The sequence below is a fragment of the Equus quagga genome, chromosome 13 (assembly GCF_021613505.1).
Source record: "Equus quagga isolate Etosha38 chromosome 13, UCLA_HA_Equagga_1.0, whole genome shotgun sequence".
NCBI lineage: Eukaryota > Metazoa > Chordata > Mammalia > Perissodactyla > Equidae > Equus > Equus quagga.
Genome location: NC_060279.1, coordinates 24102703 through 24111456, shown reverse-complemented (window position 1 = coordinate 24111456; position 8754 = coordinate 24102703).

The following is an 8754-nucleotide window of genomic DNA, read 5'->3' as shown; positions in this document are numbered from 1 at the left end:
CTTGTAAAATAGATGTTAAAAACCCCCGTGAAATTTGTTAGAATCATAAAAGAGGCAGCTTTAATATAGTGAATTTGCAAAAAAATAATAAAGAAAAAGAACCCCCCTCATGTTATTCCCAACACACAGAGGTAACCGTTTTGGTGTATATTTTGGCGTGTTCAAGATTGTCATACCACGGACCCTACTTCGGGTCTTGATTAGCATCCTAACCTAAGCATTTGCCCAAATTGATCCATTAATGTTCATTGAGATGATTTTTAATTTTTAAGGGCTGCAGGGTAATCAATTGTATGGTTGAACAGAAATTTTTTTAACCATTCCCTTTTTGACATTTAGGTTGTTCCTACTTTTTACTCTTTTAAAAAATGTTTAATAACTACCCATCTTTGCACATTTATCCGACAACATAAGTAGGATAAACTTCCTAAAAGTGGAATTGGTGGGTCGCAGGGTAAGAACCCCGTATGGCTCCTGGTACATCCTGCCTTTGCTGGTTTCTTCCTTGGCTTCTATGAAAACCATCCCCACTAGGAGATCAGGGAAATATTTGCCTGAACTTTCAGTAATGCTTGACTTTGTCGTTAGGTGTTTGCATTATAATCCATCTGGATTAATCGTAACTCTAATAATAATACTAGCTAATATTTATGAGCTGAACACAGGGCTAAGGACTTTATAGGCATTATCTCACATAACCCCTACAATCGTGCTAAGAGGCAGAAACTATATCCTCTTCCCACTATAACAAAATGGAGATTTTGATTCATCTTGGTCCATGGGATGAGGTGGGGACCACTGTTATTTTCCCATATTATTCTTTTTTTAAAGATTGGCAACTGAGCTAACAACTGTTGCCAATCTTTTTTTTTTATCTGCTTTTTCTCCCCAAATCCCCCCAGTACATAGTTGTACATTTTTTTAGTTGTGAGTCCTTCTAGTTGTGGCATGGGGGACGCCGCCTCAACATGGCCTAACGAGTGGTGCCATGTCCATACCCAGGATCCAAACCCTGGGTCGCCGAAGTGGAGCGTGCAAACTCAATCACTCAGCCACCGGGCTGGCCCCTTTCCCATATTATTCTAATATCATTTATTAAACAACTAATCTTTCGCCCACTGATTTGAACATTACATTCACCAAATACTACTAACGTCCTTTAATACATAGAGTCTGTTCCCGGGCTTTCTCTTCTTTTCCCCTGAGGTGTCTGCCCATCCTCCAACCCTCTCTGTTTTCATCATTGATGTTTATAACATATTTTAATATCTGGGAGTGCAGATCCACCCTATTCTTTTCCTCCCAGAAATTTCATGATTCTATTCATACATTAATTTTGCCACATAAATTGTTCCATATAAATTCATTGTGTCAGATTTTTAAAAAAAAACAAACCTGGAGCCAGCCCGGTGGCATAGTAGTTAAGTTCTCCTGTTCCACTTTGGCAGCCCAGGGTTCGCGGGTTCAGATCCCAGGTGCAGACCTACACACCACTCATCAAGCCATGCTGTGGTGGGGTCCCACATACAAACTAGAGGAAGACTGGCACAGATGTTAACTCAGCGACCATCTTCCTCAAGCAAAAAGAGGAAGATTGGCAACAGATGTTATCTCAGGGCCAATCTGCCTCACAAGAAAAAAGAAAATAACCTTAGGTATTTTTATTAGAATTGCATAAAACTTACAAATTTGGCCAATGGCATTTTACCATATTAAGAGTTCTCAGCATGGCATGTTTCACCATTTATTTAACGTCTCTCAGTGTAGTGTGGCAGATTTTTTACTATGAGGATTGTTCATTTCCTGTAAACTTTATTCCTTGGTGTTGCTAATATGAACAGGACTTTTTGTAGTACGGGTCTCCTGGCCTGGCCCTGTTCCTGGCTGTGATGGTGCCCAGCAAACCCCAGCATCCAACAAGAGGAGGCCCCACCAGGTGGGTACAGCTTCAGGCAGTGGCAGAGAAGGTTTTGGCTGCTTATTTTTAAGCAGTGGTTCTTGCTGCTTGGGGTCAGAGAGAGTCTAGTGAAAACTATGGACTCTGTCTCGGAAAAATGTCCATAATGCCTCCAACATTCCCAGAGGATTCACAGAGAGCCCCAAAACTCATCCAAGGACAGTAACTAACAGCCCTGCATTAAAAAGTTGGACCAGCTATGGATTCCTCCAGGTGGGCAGTGCTGAGGACAGAAGTCTTTGGGTCTGTGTGACCTTGGGTGAGTCACTTCCCTCTCGGAATCTTTATTTTCTCCTGGAGAACAATTATCTGCCCAGTCCAGCTATAGCATCGTTTCGGGATCAACTGAGATCATGTTTGTGAAAGTGCTTTGAAAACCGCAGCTAAGTAACACAAAAGTAAGAGATAATTAATACCAGGAAAGGGAATATAACGAGGGCCAGCTCTGATATGCGGTGACGACATTTGAGTTTCTTAGAGAGCGCTATTGGCTCCCACGTCACCACTGCCCTCTGTGAACTTGGCCTTTGCCCCAAGGATGGCTGATAAAGGCCTTCCCTGCTCTCCCTTTCTAAGGTTATGAGGCTGTTACGCTGACCAGGCTAAAACCATGATTAAGTGGGTGGATGTTGGGAAAGAAGTGTTGGGGCTCGTGGTTCACAAATATCAGTTTCTGGGTTGTTATAAACATTAATAATTAATCCTTTCCTGTGTGCTGGAGGAAAACAGCCAGGAGCCTTAGAGAGGCCTTGCGCAGAGTGACTAAGAGTAGGACTGACCCTCAGGTGCACAGCGAGTCCTGGCTCTGCATGACCATAGGCTGGCCCTCCTCTCTAACCCCTTAGGGTCCCCACCATAAAATAAGGGGCTACACTCCCTGAAAGTGAATTTGCAGCTGAGAAATTCTGCAAAATGTAATAATAAATCCAAATGCCCCATAAGAGACTTTAAAGGCCTTCCAAGTTGTCCTCCCGCCCCCAGCAGCTGATGGCACCTGACCTCGTGCCCGAGCTTGAACTTGGGGCTCTAGACACATCAGCCTCTGTGTGTGTGTGTGTGTGTGTGCGTGTGTGTGTGTGCGTGTGTGTGTGTGCATAGTGGGGGGACAGGGATGGGGGAGGAAAGCAAGAGAGCGTGTCTCTGGGAACCTCTTCCTAAATACAAATGGCTGCTCCCTTCTCCCCAGGATAAATCGGAATGGCGGAAGGATATGCCGCATTGGTCTTGCATTCACCCACATCCACATCCCGAGACTCGCCAGGACAGAGGGCAAAGGGCAGGGCAGCAAGTGGGTGAGCAGGAGTATTTTTGAGCACCCCGCTCTCAAAATCTCCTCCCTACTAGGCCTGCCATATGGAGGGTAGGAGGGAAACGCTGTCCTCCTTCATCCTGTCCTCAGGAGAGGATGCCTCCAAGCGAGGCCGGGAATGTCTTTCTGACTTTCCAGATGCTGCCTCAGTGGCTGGCGTACCACAGGAGCTTAATAAAAGACGCTCGGGCAAAGGAAGGAGGCCTTCTCCCATGCTTTGCTTAAACCTTCTCGCATCCTTTCTCTGTTCCCTGTCTGCCAATTCAGTGTCTTCTCTCCTTCTGACTTTTGCTCAAACTGCACCTCCCCAAGATACCTCCAATGGACCCCCGGCCCCAATTTGTGGCCCCAGCCCTGCATCCCCGCTGACTCCATTAAGAAGCTGCCCATGTATGCGCTCTCCTACATGGCAGTAAGGACTGTTTATTGAGCAGCATTACAGATTATCTCTGTTATATCTGCTAAAAAAAAATGCACACACTCAGCCCAGATGAGCAAAGTTGTGGCTTGTTTCCTGTAACGAATCTAATAAATATTGTCACAATCTCCACCTGGTCGGGTAGTGAGAGAAACATTCAATAGACTAATTAATTGACCGGTTGGGGTAAATATTCAGTGAATTCAAAGTTCAACTCTAATGAGCCATTTCACCCCTCCTGGTCCCCTTGGTAATGTGGCATCAGGAAAGCTAACAGTCCTCATGTCATTGCTCAGGGTAGTGGTGGGGACGGATCCCCAGCTGGCCCACGGATGGCTCTTTGCTCTAGGTGACCATCTGCCTGGTCCATGAGCTAGGCTGTCCCAGTCTGTCCCTGGCCCTCTTGGGACATCTGCTACTGGTACCCATGGCAAGTGTAAGCCCTGGCCAGTTCTCTTGGTAAGGACAACCTATTGGCCACCTCCTCTGTTCCTGAAAGCTCTGCTGACCCCCAAAGCATGGTTGTAACTCCCGTTCAGCCCAAGACCCGTGTGTAGCCCTGTGCCCCCAGCCAGATCCTTATCGGAATTCCGTCGTGGGGACATGTAGGAAGCTGGGTCTCTTCCAGTTCCTTCCATATCACAGGACACCAAGGGCTTTGGGAATGTCAACCAGGCCCTCTCCCACCCCCACACTGCCACAGTCCCCAGCACAGGCTGCCCCTGCCCCCCAACCCTTCCACCATCAGAGTTCTATGTGGGGTCAGGGCACCAAGGACCCTCTGCTTTTGCCTCTCCCCTCAGTCTCTTCAGCTTGCTTCCTCACGCTCGGATTCAGCCTGCAGCAGGAAGGCCAGCACACAGGAATATGACCACCAGCATCCCCACCTCAACCCATTTTCTTCCCACAATTCCCTGGCCAGGAAGGGGGCGGGCTCTTCTCCCTTCATTCTGAGCCGTGCTATCACTCACGCCCTGGCTACCGGAGGGTGGTCCACCGACAGCAGCATCAGCATCACCTGGGAGCTTGTTAGAGATGTAGATTCTCAAGCCCCACCCTGGGCCTAGTGAACCGGGATTTACATTTTAACAAGAGGCCCGGGTGACTCATGTGCACATTAAAGTCTGAGGAGCAGAACCGCTTACCTCACATCCTGGCTGCTTTCTGTCCTTGTCTGAGGTCAGCCTTTAGAAGCTGGTCCTCTAGTCCTGGTTCTTGATATAGCCATGGGAGCTGAGCAAATTTAGGAAACCCTTTTCTCTCTTGCCAAAGCCCAACTTCCAGATGCTGCAGACTCGAAAATCTTGCCTTAGTGCCTTGAATGTTACAAGCTGAATGGTGACTTTTTCTTTCTTTTGAGATTCTGACTATAACAATCCTAATCCTCCCCAGGGCATCCTTCTTGAAAAAAGGGGCAGGGGAAGAGGAAAAGGTACAGAACTGTGAAAGAGAAAAACACTCTAACGTATTTCAGTAGCTTTTGCTGACTTGAGCCTGGGTGGGGTGGATGCCAGCAGCCTATGTGGAGGCAGAGGTGAGAAAGAGCCCTGGGCCTTGGCGTTGCACATACTGAACAATGTCATCTAGGAGGGTGTAGTTTCCCCTTTATAGGGGTGCAAAAGAGAGATCCTCTAACCTTAGTACCCAGATGGTTCCACACTTCCTGAGAAAGTGGACTGCCTCTATTTTATAGGCCTATAGGGCATAACTAAGCATCGTCCCCTTTTTGCTTTGGCTACTAGGAAGCTTAAAGCCAAACTGGTGGCTCAACAATAGCAAGTGTGTAATTATGTATGATCCTCCATAGAACTAACTCCATTCCTGGCTTCGCCTCTCCTCCTTCCTTTTAGTACGTGCATTTTATTAAAACCTATGTTTTCTTATGAGTCATTTAAAATCTTTCCTAAAGCCAGGCCGACCAAATTCATGGGCAGGTACTGTTCTAGATCTCTGACTACAGTTTGTCCCACTTAATCTTCACTGATATTCTGTCTCTCTTTTCCAGATGAGGAAACTGAAACTCAGAGAGGTTCAAGAAACAAGCCAAAGGCAGGGCAGCTGCTGAGCATCAGTCAGCAGTCTCAGCAACCTGAGTCCAGAGTTCGGCCCCCAGGAGGGAGGCATGCGGACATGGTTCTCGTGGCAGGTGGGCCAACACTATGCTGAGAGGGAGTAGAGGGGAGATTCATATCAGCCTTCGGACTCTCGGCCAGCATCATGGGGATTTGCCCAGTATGCTTTAGGGGGCAGCCAAACCCTGGTTGGAGCCTTTTTTATGTATGTCCTCTGTTTCCCCAGTTAATTGACCCTGAAGGTTCATGAGGGCAGAGCTGAGGCCAGTGAGTCTGTGACTGGAGCAGGCCAACTGCCCTATCCCTGCCTTACTCTTGAGGCCCTAAGTTCTTAACACGGGGGCTGTGTTCCCCACATGCTGGGTACTCCTGGCAAGCTGGTTCCCTCAAAGACCCAAGGTAAGGCTGCCCCCCCAGAATGGACGTAGGATGAATGCAAAAGATGACACAAGGCAGCTATTTAGAAAAGAATGAAGAGAATTTATATGTACCAACAGGAAAGGATTATTGCTAATTGAAAAAAGCAAATTAAAGAATAGTACGTGTATTAAGATCCTATTTGTGAGTGTGTCTTAAATGTGCATACTCAGATAGACACATGTAGACACACACCCCGCAGACCCCCATACACAGAGACACCCCACCCTGACGACCCTCTCCACCTCCCCCCCGCCGACACACAGGAGGTCTGGAAGGAAACACCAAACACCAAATGGTTAACAACAGCTTCCGGAAAGAGAGACAGAAAGTGGGGTTATGGGCGATGGAACTTTTACTTTTTAATTTTACTATATATATTTCCATATTATTAGATTTTTTTACATTGATGTTATTCATTATTTAAGGAAAAACTGATTTTTTTTAAAGTAATGAATAAAATCAGCCACTGTGAACACTTCCTGTGAATGTGTGACTAAGATGACAGAACGCCCGGTTCCATCGGGAAAGCCAGTGTGTCGTCTCGGGGAAAGCAGGGGCCGGCGGGAGGAGGGGGTTTGCTTCCCGGCCGGTGGTCTTAGGGAGGCAAGTGATGCAGCCGTACGTGTGGGGGGTTTCAGTAGCTCTAGCAGAGCTGCGGAGCCCCAGAGCTGTTGCTGTGGGCTTTGTCCTGGAAGGAGGAGCATCACCTGGAACCATAAAATATCTCAGGGGAGGACAGGCCTGATGGGGTGGGCCTGGGGATGGTACTGGGCATCTGGGCGGGGCTTTCGAGGAAATGGAGAGCCATGAGGTGGAATGGAAGATGCTGAGGTGAGAGGGGACGGCAGCTACTCAAGAGCTATTTGGCTTGGGGTCCTACTGGGTCACTTGAAAACCATCTCTCAGGCCCCCGCATCGGCAGCACTAACCCATCTCTCCTAGCGTGCAGGTCTGGGAAGCCCCCGGACCCGAACCATGCCAGTTCTGCATCCATCCTTCCTTAGTCATTCAAAGATCTCGGGTGAAGCCATGCATTATCACCCTCAACCCATCATTATGGGAAACTAGATGGTTTGGGAACAAAACTAACCCTTTGCTGCCTTGTGGAGGCAGGTGGTAAAGGTTCTAGTCAAGAGCACGAACATTGGAGTCAAAAATGTCACTTGAGGGGCTGGCCCGGTGGTGCAGCGGTTAAGTGCACACGTTCCACTTCGGTGGCCTGGCGTTCACCGGTTTGGATCCCGGGTTCGGATATGGCACTGCTTGGCATGCCATGCTGTGGTAGGCATCCCACATATAAAGTAGAGGAAGATGGGCATGGATGTTAGCTCAGGGCCAGTCTTCCTCGGCAAAAAGAGGAGGATTGGCAGCAGGTGTTAGTTCAGGGCTAATCTTCCTCAAAAAAAAAAAAAGTCACTTGAGAAACCAGTAGTGCTTCTTCCCAGCTGTGATCTGTGAGCTTTGGTGTCCCCATGTAAAACGTGACACTAATGATGCCTGTTTCTCAGGGGGTGTTGTGAAGATTGAATGAAATAATGGGAACAAGGCATTTAACCCACGCCTGGCGGGTCATCTCTCAGTAACGACCGATTGTCCTGGCCGTGTGGAGTGTGGGACTTCTGGTCTAACAGAACCATGGCGCCACCTGGTGGTTGCTGCCTCTCACAACAGGTGGTTAATCTTCCTCAAATCCAATGACCCTTTTCGAACGCCGGAACTCATTATTGTTTCAACATGTAAAGTCTGTAAAGGTAAGCGTGTGTTGGTGTCTAGCAGAGCAGTTTAGAAAGATCTTAGAAAGAGATGCTGGAGAAGCATCATTTGGGAGGACTCCCCTCACCTCCCCATCGAAGAGATCTCCTTCTAATCTACCATCATTGCCGAATCCCGCCGGATGCTCCCAGATTGAGGGTGAACAGGAAACAAACTTTTGTTGGCTTTAGAGCGGGCAGAGGGGATGCATAATCCATTTAAAAACTTTTCTTCTGTGTTTCCAAGCCTCTGCCCCCTTTCAAGGCAGCCTCCTCCTCTTCCTGCTGACCCCTCATCACCACCTCTTCTGAAATTGCAACCCCCCCATTCCCTACTCCCCGCCCTGCAGCATTCTGCTCCGGAGGCACTAACATGCCATGTTTACTATCTCCCCATTTGAATGGAATCTCCCTGAGGGCAGAGATTTCAGTGTTTCTTCATTGCTGTATCTTCAGCACTTGAAATAGCACCTGAAACAATACTTACTATTTTCTAAGGGAGGAAAGGAGTTGCCTAAAGAAAGAGCTGGTTTCGTGAGGGTGAGACCAGTGCAGTCACACAGGCCCCATGTGTAGAAGGACCTGGCATTCAGAAGGTCCTGGGGTTTAATGCTCTGTGATTGCAGTCCTGAAATTCTTCATAATTGTGTTTTGGGAGTCAAGTTCGATGGGACAATGCACACGTGGGGGGCTTGGATCCTCAGTTCATGCATAGTCCTGCCTCCTGCCACCAGCTTCCCCCACCCCTGGTGCACCGGGCCCCCGCTCAGCCTCCCCTTCCTGCGCATGCCCCATGACCACTGCCCTACGCTGCTCCCACAGGGAGC